Source organism: Anguilla rostrata, chromosome 11 (genome assembly GCF_018555375.3).
Source record: "Anguilla rostrata isolate EN2019 chromosome 11, ASM1855537v3, whole genome shotgun sequence".
Taxonomy (NCBI): domain Eukaryota; kingdom Metazoa; phylum Chordata; class Actinopteri; order Anguilliformes; family Anguillidae; genus Anguilla; species Anguilla rostrata.
Window position 1 is genome coordinate 41576723 of NC_057943.1, and position 14101 is coordinate 41590823.

A 14101-nucleotide genomic window follows, 5' to 3' on the forward strand; every position below is an offset into this window, starting at 1 on the left:
CAGCACCCATTCAATGGCCAGCTGATCTGAATGGAGCCCCATTCAGTGCATTCTTCACTAGCCGCAACACGTTAAATAAATGAGTCTCTTTATGAGCCGAACACCGCGTGATTCTGTGGCTCTGAAAATAACCGTTTTCATAATCTCTGAATGAATCTCCATACCTGATTTGGACGGCACTCACTGCAGATTGAATTATTTTATGAGCTAAACCTGTGAGTACAAGTGACTACCTCGTTAGCCTGTGAATGAATAGCAATAATTAAAAATGTAATATATATATTATTCTCTTGTTATGTGGTGTGGAAAAAAAAGAAAATATGAGCAATGTAATTTGTATGACCAAAAAAAAAGTTTTACTGGGTTTAATTACCAATTAGATGCTAATTTCGGGAGAAAATTAATGGTAAAGGTAACAATGGTGAGATATAATTAAAAATAAATAAAACAATCTACTGCTCCTGAAAGGCTTTGAATTTAATCCAGAGCAGTGTCATTAACTGACGAAGTCTGGTGGTTTATGGGGGGATTGCTGTGTCATATTCATCCGTGGAAAGGTATAAATTACTGCGTTCATGTGGTAATGAGAGGCCAATTGCATGAATACCGGAGCAATTAACCTTGAGCGCAGAACAATGGCACTGCCCAGCGAACACACAATGTTCTCACAGTGTTCTCTCAATGTTATAACACTGACGAAACATTCCAGCGGCGTTGTGAGGACATTCTGTGTTAGCAGTGTGCTGTATGCTTTAGCCGTAGCGTACGTCAGGTACGGCGCCATCTGAAAGATAACCAGTAGTTCATCGGCCTCAGCAGCAGTAGGAGTGTGGTCTCTGAAGCGAAATGGTCTGAAGAAGCTCCGTACTGCTGTCCGAGAATAGCACTTACCCTGGCAATAACAGCCATGCAGGGACGTGCCAGTTCTGACTACACGCGCCTCACAGGGCTGTTCGGGGGGAGAGTGTGATCCCTCAGACACACGCCCTCTCCCGCCGCACCGCTACACCTCCCCGTGTCTCGCGGTTTATATTCGGATTGCTGCTTTCACCTCGGGCCCGCCCCCCCCCTGAGGGCCGGCTCCGGAGCGGACGCAATCGGTCCGAAATGACCGGTCATGCGTCAGAAAACGGACAGGTCTGTCGATCCAAGCCGCTCTGATTTCCCCAGGCAGACAGCGGGGAGGAGCAACCGATGTCCAGTCCCATTACGGCATGGCGTTGGTCTGAACTCCGAACCTTTGTATCCCCATATCAGTCCGATATCAGGCCTTATTAGAGGATCGTCTCATTGCTACACTCTTTCGTCCCCTGTTCCAAAGTATCAGTAGAGGGAGAGACGCTGGTCATAATAACATATCTATTCCGATTAACTGCGCTTCAGATAATCGGGGGTTCTCAGTGCGCTGTAATTTTATTGTTCTCTTCAGTCGCTCCGCCAAAGCAGTGCCACCACAGCCCACTCCTCTCCCCGAGCGTTTACTCAACGGTCGCATGAAATCCGAACCAAGCAACGACCCTCCGCTACTCAAACGACTCTTACGCAGTCAGAGCTGATCGTTCCCTTGGTTTTTCTCCGTTTGCAAGCCCCTGTACCCTTGTTGCCTTCTTTGAAAGGAAGCTACGGAAATACAGGAGTCCGGATATTTGCTGGTATTCTCGCTGTGGCGTAGGGGACCAGACGCACGCCTCTGTGACAGTGAGCGATCTTCCCCTGAATTGGAGGCATCAGCCTCTAACTGTGACAATAGGGTGATAAACGAGGCCCTGTGTCTTCCTCTGATTAAGCAGATTAATGACCACAATTAGGCGATGATGAAAACAGACCTCTGAAGCACAATACCTCCTAAACGCCTCTGTTTCATTATCGGATTACCTGATTTAGGATATCATCCGCAGTTTCGCTTCCCTTTGGAGTGATGCGGCTTTTTACGTCCTTCTGGGGCGGGGGTGTGGGGGACGGTGGGGTGGGGGCGTGGGGGGAGGTGGGGTGGGGGCATGTCTGGCTGGCTCTGGGATTTAAGTTTAAAGAGTGAGGAGTGAGGAGCCTTTAGTGTGTTTGTGACCTGTTTCCTATCGTATAGAGATCCTTGTACCAGTATAAAATTGCATAGAGTGGTTGTGAGGCACTCCAGCTATATTAAAACCATTGAATCATTATATAATGTTCATGAACAATAATGTATAATGTATCATAACAGAATGTTCATGTAAAATAAAATCTAACAGGGTGTTTCCTTGGATTTTTGTCCCTTTCGGGCTCAAACAAACTATATTAGAGTTAGATTAAAATGGATTATTATTACTTGCCAGGCTTATAACCTAACATCACTATGAGTCTGACCAGGCTGAGACTCTAATCCTACCAAATCCCTGGGATGTGCTTTGCTAATACAGTAACCAATGGGCAGCTGTGTCTTCTGACGAATCACAGGCTTGAGTACGTGGGGCTCAAATTCCAGCCCTTGATTCCAGCCAATCCTCATCGAACCCTCATCTGTAACACACGTCGTGATGCATAAGAACTGGAGACAGCTTCCGCCTGCCGGTTCCATTGGTTCCTATGGGAGCTGCTCATTGGTCAATGAAGCCAGTTCATGGAGGGTGCCATATTTGAATACAGAGCATGAGCACTAGAAGTGAAGGATCATGGTGAACCGGTAAACGCAGAGCAACTGAGAACAGGATAGGTGGTGCTTCCAAGATGTCTGACAGTAGCATTACACCCAGCTAGCTAGCTGCAGGATTTTATGAAAGAAAAGAGGGCTCAACCCCCTTCCGCATAGTCTATGTCATGACCTCATGCGCTGGTGTGCTCGTGTAAGTAGTAAGTAAGCGCTAATTGTGACAAAGAAACATGTGGACCAAATAGAAATCTTATATCTTCCTCTGTGGGGCTGAGAGTCTGTAGAGTAATTAGTTCAGTGCAAAGAAATATTATAATTTAAAAATATTGTCCAAAATAGTGTACTGCAGAATGCTTACTAAACTGCAATACCTCTATTAACCACTAGTTACCAATGCAAGCTTTAGGGGGAATGTCAACCCCTGGTCTGCTGATGGCACACAGTAACAAGTAAAACTGCAAGAGCCAATCAGATTGCAGGAAACCTGACTCAGAGATAGTCTGGGGTCCTGACGAGGGCTGGATGAACGCTGGAGATTTTTCTGCGTGTTCGTCTGAGCTCCACCTCCAGCGACAGAAGGTCAGAAGGTCAGAAGGTCGATGGCCGAATCTGTGGCGGGACACTGCCGTGGTGCCCGCAGGCCCAGGGGCCGATGAAACCCGCTCCAGTGCCCCTCAGTGGCTCCGCATCCAGGCGTGTGCCTGCCCCAGCGGGAACACAAAAACACAGCCCCCCCCCCCCGATCCCTTCTGCCATACGGACCACTCGCCCTTAAACCTGCCCGGATCCAGCGTCCTGGATCATTCACTCATTGTACAGCGGAAACGCAGGACTGTGACCTGCTGTTTGTTCTTTTCAATAAAGAGAACAGCCCTGGAGTTACAATGTATGCTGCAGAACTGCCCACTTTCTCATTATTATTATTATTATTATTATTATTATTATTCAGACCTGGGTCAAATACAAATACTTATTTTATCTTTGAAAATGTAGTAAAACACATATTTGAAGTAGTTTTCGGCACGGAAAACCAAATACTTTCCCAAATAATACTTTAAAAATACATTCCTTTAAATAAATGCTTTCCTGGCAAACCAAATACTTTTTCAAAAAGAGTATTTAGACCCTTTTAAAAATACATTAAAATACAAATACAGTTTATAAATATTTGGAAATATTTCTGTGATAGACAACAGAAATGATTGAGCCAGCAACAATGCAGGCTTCATACTGAAGGGGGTATCTAAATAAGTATTTAAAAGTCATTAAAATACTTTAAATATGAATTTGACCCAGATTTATTATTATTATTATTATTATTATTATTATTATACTGTTGTTCTTGATCAGGTGGATGTGACCAGGTGCTGCCAAACCGAAAAGCTTTAATGGAACAGGGGTGTCAAACCCGAGCCAGTTTAGACACTGGAATCCAGGTGTGGTGGTTTAGCCAGCAGAATCAAGCACTTGCGAGCGCAAACACACCAGATTCCAGCAGGCCCTGTGGCCTTCTGCGGCAGGGGTCCTATACGCCACGGAAGAGACAGGAGAGATTACATTACATTACAGGCATTTTAGCAGACGCTCTTATCCAGAGCGACTTACACAACTATTTACATAGCATTTTACATTGTATCCATTTATACAGCTAGATATATATACTGAAGCAATGCAGGTTAAGTACCTTGCTCAAGGGTACAACGGCAGTGTCCTTACCCGGGAATCGAACCGGCGACCTTTCGGTTACAAGCCCAGTTCCTTACCCACTGTGCCACACTCCGTCCACGTACGATGTTAATAAATCTATGACTCCTGGTTGCCGATGCTTTTTTCAGCAATGTGACTGTTCACAAACTGTTCATTTGGTACTATACATTTTATTTTTGCTTCCTTTTTGATAATTGTATTTTTTTAACCTGAAATAACCCGTTTTTTTTCCCCTCTTTTACAAAATATCCACAGGCTTGATTGGAGCCGTACTAAAATCTATTTGCATAATGTAATAAGGTTTTGATTGATTTGACATTCTGCTCAATATTATATTGCCATTATTTTGGCTGTTAGAGGTGTCTGCCAGGGCACACAGCCACTATTACTGTTACTAATAAAATCACTCTAAAAAGACAAAGGCCATTTAACTGTTCCTCTTCTTTCTACTTTGGGCTAAATCAGCCCTGATAGACTATGTTTTGATCCATTATAAGCACTGTTGAATTCACACAATGAACGTCTCACTGTGTCTAAGTACTTTGATATTTTTTGTTGGTAAAGTTGCTCCTTCCCTGTGGTCATGAAATTTCTCGAAGGGCATAGGAAAGCATTAGATGAGCCCCAGGAAACAGGGGACCATCATCTGACACGTCAGGTGTCAGTTGGGTGTTTGAGTGTGTGTGTGTTGGGGTGTAGGTGTGTGTGTGTGTGTGTGCGCGTTAGGGTGTAGGTGTGTGTGTGTGTGTGTGTGTGTGTGTGGGTGTGGTGTGTGTGTGTGTGTGTGGTTGGGGTTGTAGGTGTGTGTGTGTGTGTGTGTGTGTGTGTGTTAGGGGTGTGTGTGTGTGGTGTGTGTGTGTTGGGTGTTTTGGTGTGTGTGTGTGTGTGTGTGTGTGTGTGTTGGGGTGTAGGTGTGTGTGTGTGTGTGTGTTGGGGTGTAGGTGTGTGTGTGTGTGTGTTGGGGTGTAGGTGTGTGTGTGTGTGTGTGCGTTGGGGTGTAGGTGTGTGTGTGTGTGTGCGTTGGGGTGTAGTTGTGTGTGTGTGTGTGTGTGTGTGTGTGTGTGTTGGGGTGTAGGTGTGTGTGTGTGTTGGGGTGTAGGTGTGTGTGTGTGTGTGTGTGTTGGGGTGTAGGTGTGTGTGTGTGTGTTGGGGTGTCGGCCCATCAGCCTGTAGAGCCCAGCCTGTTGGTCTGTAGAGCCCAGCCTGTTGGTCTGTAGAGCCCAGCCCGTCGGTCTGTAGAGCCCAGCCTGTTGGTCTGTAGAGCCCAGCCTGTTGGTCTGTAGAGCTCAGCCTGTTGGTCTGTAGAGCTCAACCCATCGGTCTGTAGAGGTTGAGCTGTTGGTCTGTAGAGCTCAACCCATCGGTCTGTAGAGGTTGAGCAGTTGGCCTGTAGAGCCAGGCCTGTTGGTCTGTAGAGCTCAGCTCGTTGGTCTGTAGAGGCAGCCCGTTGGTCTGTAGAGCCCAGCCCATCAGTCACGTATGAAAAACTGCAGTCCTGACCCGTGACACCTGAAAAGTGAGCAGTCCATATCTGACCAAATGCAAGTGGCAGAGACCTCATTATTAAATAAGAGCACTTCTGCTCCGAATTCCCAGAGTGATTAGGAGGTTTTCCAGGCAGAATCCCATTGTCTACAACATAATAATCCATTTGAACTCCAATGGCATCCAGATTAATCATTTTACTAATGAAAGTGCCATTCCCTCACACCCCTCCCCTCCCTTCCCCTTTTCTTCCTCAAACTCCTTTTCTTCACAGTCGAGGTGACCGCGCGTAATGAATCCATAATGATGAGATACACTTCACTCATTTACCCGCAGCCCCTGTCCGGCAGGCCTGGCCCCGCTGCGGAGAAGGAAAACTAATAACCTCCAATGCTGCCCAATTATGCACACATTTATTTTGCGGTATTTAATATTCAAAAGGCTCCAAAAGCTAATGAAAAATTCTGAGCCTTTTTTATCTCTAATTCAAACCACATGGGGCTGGAGGAACTCTCTATTTTATTTATTTGTCTTGCTAATTTTGATAAATTGGTATTAGAAGAAGTGCAGGGAGTCAAAGAAGAAGCCACCGCTGTGCTTGCATCACTGTGACCTCCCCTAGCAAGCTGCCTTCTTCGAATCTCATGTTGAAATAAATGCGACACAAACACTACACCTTATACACGTGAACTTATCTTTCCGTTGTATCTATTCCCCGTTCCCCTGCAGCCAACACTGTTCTTTCTCTGACTCTGATCTGCCCTAAACCTGCCTGGCCTGAGACTCGAGGGTTTTTCGCTGATGCATAATGCACAGTCTTGGCCTGACCTTCATCGATTTCAATAGAGAGAACAGACTGTAACCGCGCCACGCCAACTTCCACATTACCAGAACTTTTACTGTTGAACTCGTTCACCCGGACGAGCCCGGCCAATCACTGCCGCATCCTTAAGAATCACCCTGAGAACAGCCAATTGGGGCGAAGTAAGCTTAGTCACATGTTCTTATAATAATGTCCTCTGTTTCATTGGAACTATAGTATTTATCTTTGATTTATCCTGAAATTAGATGGGTCAACTATATATGCTCATGTCAGAACAAAACAGTAAAAAAAGCCATTGCTGGAAAGTCACATTTCTATTTATGTCTTTATTTCTTCAGTGTGACAGTAAAGACCATTCACCTTATCTTGAGTGACATACACTGTCTGAGCTCATTCTTGTGGAAAGTGACCCATCCGCTAATTCACTTGATCAACATCTCCAAGAACTGATTGCAAGAAGTAGGCCAATATACAATAGTTCCTGCTAACACAAAGTCCATTGTGGATTCAGCAAAAACCAAAATATTAGCATTTGGGTGATGTCACAATTACTGTGTCGGGTATTTTACATCCAGTACTTTAACACAAATACCTCGCCAAGCACCGAGCCCCTGTAAAAAAAAAAAAAAAAAAGAATTTGCAAAAGTCCTAAATAAATGCAATGCATATAAGCAATGCGAAAGAAAAAGAATTAGCAACACGAGTGGGAAAACATGCAAATCCGTTAAGCTCATCTCTTTCAGCTCCACTACACCAATGTATCCACAAGAAGCCACACAAAATGTGCTTTTCTCCCTTTGACTTTGCATGCCCAAACGCTGGGTTCGAAAATAAGCGGGGATAAATTCCTCCCACAGAACCGCGGGATATTATTTGCAAAGAGGCTCCTGCCACAATGCCGTGATGAGCACTGCACGTTGAATATGCAGATGCTGTGCCACGTTTCATTAGCCAAGCATTAGCATGCTAATAGGGGTTATCCAGGTGCCACGTGTCACACGTGTAGCACTGTCCTGATAAGCGGTGGGGGAAGGACTGTCTGTCTGAGGCACGGAGTTTAAAAGTACATATTCACAGGCATGATTACTCCCATTCCACCATAGCCACACAAAGGCAAGGCTTCGGCTTCATCCTGCTTATCTACAAACTGCCGTAGAGGTTTCCCTGGGAAGTAACACCGCACATGCACGGCAGGTGATTCATATTCCTCTTGTACATGCATGCTAAATATTTAATGTCTGAATATATTAGCAAAAAGTACACATGCAGTGCAGCCACAGTTACTGAAGCTTATAATAGCAATGCAATTTGTGTATGAAAAAGACGCCTTACAAAACACACTCTTTCAGCTCATAAGATAAATCCTGCTACTCCCCATCCAGTGGGCAGTAGTTCAGCACTGAATGACAGTTCAGTCTTCGCAATGGAAGTTCTGTTTTCATTCTACAAGGCAGTATTTAGGGTTGGGGGGGGGGGTCAAGCACTTTTCTTCTGGAATAAATACATTTGCATACAGTAGTGCCAGTGACTAGATGAGTGTAAATAATCACAAAATCCCAAATTGATACATGCCCCCCACCCCCCCGGCCCCTGTGACTGGAATCCTTTTGGGTTACTGGCTGTAGAAGTAGAGCTCAGAAAGCCCATGGGGGGGTGGGGGGAGGTTGAGGGTGGGGGGCGATGGTGGGGGGGGGCAGGGCACGGGGGCTGCCAGTCCCGCTCCTTCACGGTGGCTGACCACCGAGCCCCCCCCCCGGCCTTTCCTCCTGACCATCTGCTTATCTCTTCCCTGGCAGGCGGCCCGTGCCCTCGTCAGAGCGGGAGAGCAGGGGCTGGGGGGCACCCTGTTACCCCCCCCCCCCGGTATTTAAAGCACCGTTTGGTCCCCAGCTGCCGCAGCGGGTCTGCGAGGCGGCTCGTTACGGCGGCTAACGGCTTCATTAGCGCCCGCGGCTCGCCACCCTGCACCGCCAGGGCCTCGGTCACAGCGAGGAACATCTGGGGGCGCAGCGGGGGCGCAGCGGGGGGGGGGGCACCTCTGCGTGAGCAAGGCAGGGCAGCTGTGGTCTTCCTCAGGCCCCCCCGGGGGCCAGCAGACCCGCCGCGTCTCGGAAAACAACGTGCCGATGAGCCTGCGGCGTGCGCATCCCGAAAAAAATAAAAAATGAAAAAATCACCCGTTTGGTGTTCGTCCTGTGGTGCATTATTTTCATTAATTAAGCCACGTCGAGCCGTTCGTTTTCACGTTTCTCTGCTCGGAAGGAGCCGACGCGCCCTTGAGCCTCGTTCTTAGTCCTCCGCCTCAGGCAGCGTTGCTGATAATCGCTCATTTTCCACGCCGACCGTTAATGTGAGCGACCGATCGTTTCGGTTCAGGACGAGCTGAAATGCACGGGCTTTCACCTCCGAGAGATTCAAAAACGTCGACTCTTTTTTAAAAATGCTCCTCTTAAACGACCGACCGCAATGCCCCCCAGCCCTTAGACAGCTGAAGGTCTTCCAGAACATACCACAGAAAGAGGAGAGAAGGGGCATACATAAGGCATAAAAACAACAAAAAACAGCTCACACTCAAAAAGTACAATCATCCATACGTGTTTGGGTTCTTGTTGCTGTTTATGTGTATGTGTGTGTATATATATATATGTGTGTGTGTTTTGTGTGTGTGTGTGTGTGTGTGTGTACATATGTATACGATCACATTATTCACGTTATTACTGCTATCTGATGTTTCACATGTTCTTTGCCATGCTTTGGCAATACAAATCGCAAATTTGAATCTTTGTTCATTTATTTATTGATGCCGATGTTCAGCCAAAAGCAGGCCGCTTCTTGCCGTCGTCAACGTACCGCACTTAAGGGCGTTTGAAGGAGTGTCTTTTCCTGTCCTTCCTCTTAAAAAAATCACGTCGGGGGGCTGAAATTGGTCCTCCCTCCCGGCTCCCCGTCCCGTCCCGTCCCGTTTCCACACTGGGGACCCCTCCCTCTTTCGGCTCATTCGCCGCTAACGCCGAAGCGACCTGGGCGACGTCCCCGTGGCGCGGGGCCGGGCAGCTCTGGGGGACACGCCCATTTCGGGAGAAGAAAAGCGCGGTCGCCACCTTCACCCCGCGAAGGACGCTCGGATAAACGGGCCGTGCCCACCAATCCCAGCACCCCCTCCGAAATGCTTACTGAGGAGGGGCCGGAGCCCACCTGGGTACCCAGCCGCTCGGAGGTGGGGGGGGGGGGACCTGATATCTGTATCACCTGATATCCCTCAAGCCATCAGCACAAGACCACCCCCCCCTCCCCCCCGTCTGTCCGTCACCACCCTCCCAAGATCGCCGCGGTAACTTGCCCCACAGCACGCGGTCCTCCGCCCTCTTCCAAGGTGAGCTCTGTTCCGACCGGTCGCCGGTGACCCCCCTGTCCCCCCCCCCCCCCCCAGGCCACACGGCCCATTTTCGCCCCTCCCGATGAATCATCCCGCAGGGCAAAACCTGTCCAGAGAAATGTAGGCTAAACTAAAAAAAAAATAAAAAATAAAAATCATCAATTTACCGCGGCGTCCCCGTCGGGTCAGGGGGTGGAGGTTAGGGAGACGGGGGTACGAATGGACTGCACCCCTGTCAGGCTGCAAACCGCAAGACCACACCGCCCTGTGCCGACATGACTCAAAAGGGGACTTGAAGGCCACAGATTTGAATTCTGGGACATAAAGGAGGGGGGGGGGGGGGGGGGGGGACGGAAGTACTGCTGTAGATGCCTGGGTCAAGGAATTCCATTCATTGCCTTGGTACACATTTAGCTGTTTAAAATCGGAATATATGAACGGAATATGGCCCAGATAATGCTGTCGGGCAAGCAAATGCCACCTCGCCTGCATTTCCCCCGGATGTATCTCTCTATAAACGATTTGCGGTGTTTTGGGGGTAGTATTTCTGCGGGACGGGGAAATAGGAGAGCGATTTGTCCCCAGCCGCCAGCTGACCCGACTTCCCATTTAAGCAATCTCGCGGACTGGGGAGCGGGCATTATCGTCCACACTCTTTTCATTATCGCTCAATCTCAGAAGAGGCTCCCTGTTTCACAAGAAGCCATTAGCAAGCAAATGCGCCCCAGATTACAGTAATCCAGGCTGGCGTTCATCCGTCTTCGCTGAGCAAACAGCGCATTGATGAGCAAAGTGCTGCTCGCAGCACCTCATTGGGTCAGGATTCTCACGAGGTCACTTCCTTTAAAGTTGATTGATCGTTTCGCCAAACAAGTGTAATCTCATCCTCAGTGAGATCACGTACCGGTCTTCGCACGGAATTGCAGAGCCGTGAAAGTAGAGTACACGCACCCACACACACACACGCACGCACCCACCCACACACACACACACACACACACACACACCCACACACACACACACACACGCACCCACACACAGACACACACACGCACACACACACTCTCACACACACATACACACACACAGGCTCAGGATGTGTGGATTACATGCGCTGTCCCACAAAAGAAAAGCCGATGACCTTCATTCTTCAGGTCAAAAAAAAGTTCTCCGAGTTCCATTCTCTAAATCCATATGCATTATGGATAACAGACGTGAAAAATCGTTTTTTTTCCTTCTTCTTTCTGCTTCTTAATAGTGATTACGCCCTCAAGTGCATCCAATCAAGAAGATTCCGCTCAGGCCGCCCGTAAGATTTTAAACTGAGACGGATTAGAGATTAATGAAGACAAGCGGGCATTGGCAGACGGGCGACGGGCTCTTTGGATGGCGGGCGGTCAATAAGTCATCAGCGCCCGCTCGCCGCGGCGTAATGCGCTCGCGCTCAGATTACGGGCAGACCGCTAACGTGCTAACGTGCTCTCCCTCCCCGCGCCCGCTCCTCATTCTCCTCGGATTCAATACCCGCCCGTCATCTTTCTCAGCTGTGAAATGGAGGCACATTGACATTCAGACTTTTAAACAACAACAGTATAAAAAAATCAATTTCTGTCTCTCCCTCTCTTTCTCTCTCTCTCTCTCTCTCTCTCCCTCTCTCTCTCTGTCTTTGTCACTCTCCCTCTCTATCCCACTCTCTCTCTCTCTCTCTCTCTCTCTCTGTCTTTCTCTCTCTCTCTCTCTCCCTCTCTCTCTTTGTCTTTGTCACTCTCCCTCTCTCACTCTCTCTCTCTCCCTCCCTCTCTCTGTCTTTGTCACTCTCCCTCTCTCTCCCTCTCTCTCTCTGTCTCCCTCCCTCTCTTTCCTCTGGCCCCCGCTCACGCGCTCTCTTATTGTGTTAGAGTCTTCTCCGCAGCCACCTCCAGGGGATTCGAGATTTGAGGCGCGAGACTTTTAGCTGAAAGAGGAACGCTTGCAGAGGCTGCTTCGCGCGCGCACGGGAGGAAGCGGAGTTGTCTACGAGTCGAGGAGGCGCTCGGGCGGCTGCATAATTTAGCGAGGTCAAACTGACGCCCCTCTCTGCGGTCAGGAGCCGTCGGCTGTGTGGCGCCCCGACGCCCCAACTCCCCCCCGCCCCCCCTCACCCCCCGCCCCCGTCTCCTGCACAACCCGTGACCCGACATGGCCGCCGGCGGCCCCGCCCGGAGCTCGCGCAGTCCGGTTCTGCCCTCGCACCAGCGTGCGGCTCGCTGGCCTGACGAGCCTTTGTCCCAGAACAGCCAACCGAAATGCAGCGGCTGCCTCTCGGCTTGCTCTGGGAGCAGCGGGAGGACGCCGTTAATTTACTACGAAGGCACATCCACATTATCAGCCCCTCTTCAACCTGTGAGGTTCCAGACCAGCGAATCAGGTCACTTTAATGTACACGAGAACATCGGGCCTTATTCTCTAAACTTTGTGTAAGAACGTTTCCAAGGACTTTTCCCCATTCATCATTGTTTTCTTATCTGTATTTGTTTGTGGCTGCTTCTTTATGCTAATCACATGAACAGGACTGCGCATAAAATTTACAAGCAGCCAGCATTCATCATCTCACACACCTGGGATATGCACAAAAACAAAGGTCTGCACATGTGTCATGAAACATATATTTTTGCAGGAACATTTTTAAGAATAAAAGAATGATTAATTTAATACAAGTTTTGTGAATGAGGCCCATTGTATCCCATATTCTTGCAAGCCTTTCCTTCATTTTCAGAGTAATTACCTTTCTACCTGTGACTTGGCCTATGTGACAAACACGCCTGCCACAGGCCACCGAAGTGGCTTTCCTTGGGGCCCTCCAGCACAGAGACACAGGGAGATGATGTTAAAACAGTCCACATTTATTCCACGAGGGTTTGGCAAGATGGTATAGCCAAATGAGCAGATGTTAAACCCTGTCATGACAGAGAGCCTCCCCTGTGTGGGTGGGGATGGCAGATTTAACCTGTGCGCAGTGATTACCTCACTATGCACAGGTGCAGCCACTCCTGTTCCTGGGTCCAATTAGCCTGGCCAATTATCTAATTCTTAACCAATCATCCAATTGGCCAGGTCTAATTAGCTTGACCCAGGGCAGGTGTGGCTGCTTAAACCAGCCATCCCCACACCACAGCCTAATCTCTGGTTTATACAGTAAGGATCTTCATACCTGTGATCCAAGTGCACCCCTTTCACTGTCAATGAGATGGAGCACACAGGTAGTAAGAAGGGGAAAAAAATGTAATTAACTTTCAAAATGGATGTATTGTGACTATAGCAAGGTGGTTTTGATGCATAAAATTGTTCGGAGAGGAGTGATAGCTTGTTATAGACTTGTTTCCTCTGCCAACTTCGACAATCTTGGAACACAAAGGAAAACACAGTCAACACAATTCTGCTCAAAGGTCATAATGTGTGAATAGCTGACTTTTAAAAAGTGTGATTTTCCTAGCTGTGCAATGGCCAATTATCACGTTCACCGGGAAAGGAGACGATCGACGTGAGAAAAACCTGACGTGAACGGTGCACATCAAAGTCACTTTAAGTTTCGATTTTTTTCTTCACAGGATCACAACAGAAGCAAGAGCACTTTGGTTTGGAGTCCATGCTGTTAGAGGGAACTCTTTAAGGCCATTCTGGCGCAGAGGAGGGAGCAAATGACCCAAAAACAAGCAGTACTAATAATTAAAACATGAAATATGCTAAAAAAAAAAGAAAAACAATTAGCAAGCTAAGTGAGTGTATTAGCCCCTTTGGAGTCCGAGGTCCTTCTATTAATAAAGCATAAAGGATACAACAGGGCTACAAACATAATCTCATTATTTGTAATACCCTTAATTAAGTGCACTCACAGAGGGGCCTCGTTCTGCATGAATATGCTACACGCTTTTCCATTAGCCCTGGACACGGGCATTCAGAGAGAGGGAGAGAGGGGGAGAGAGAGAGAGGGCTAGAGAGAGGGAGAGAGAGGGATGGAGAGAGAGAGGGAGGGAGAGAGGGGAGAGAGAGAGAGGCTAGAGAGAGGGAGAGAGAGAGAGAGAAGGAGAGAGAGAGAGAGTGAGAC

General features: G+C 48.2%; 1 long non-coding RNA gene across 1 annotated transcript in view; it reads right to left on the reverse strand.

Annotated features, from left to right (window-relative positions):
• Window positions 1-5213: 5213 nt before the first annotated feature.
• Window positions 5214-14101, reverse strand: part of LOC135235272 (uncharacterized) — a 55144-nt gene continuing 46256 nt past the window's right edge. The window contains exon 3 of the long non-coding RNA XR_010324333.1: window positions 5214-5842. This is a non-coding gene — a long non-coding RNA (uncharacterized LOC135235272). The remainder of the gene's footprint in view (window positions 5843-14101) is intronic.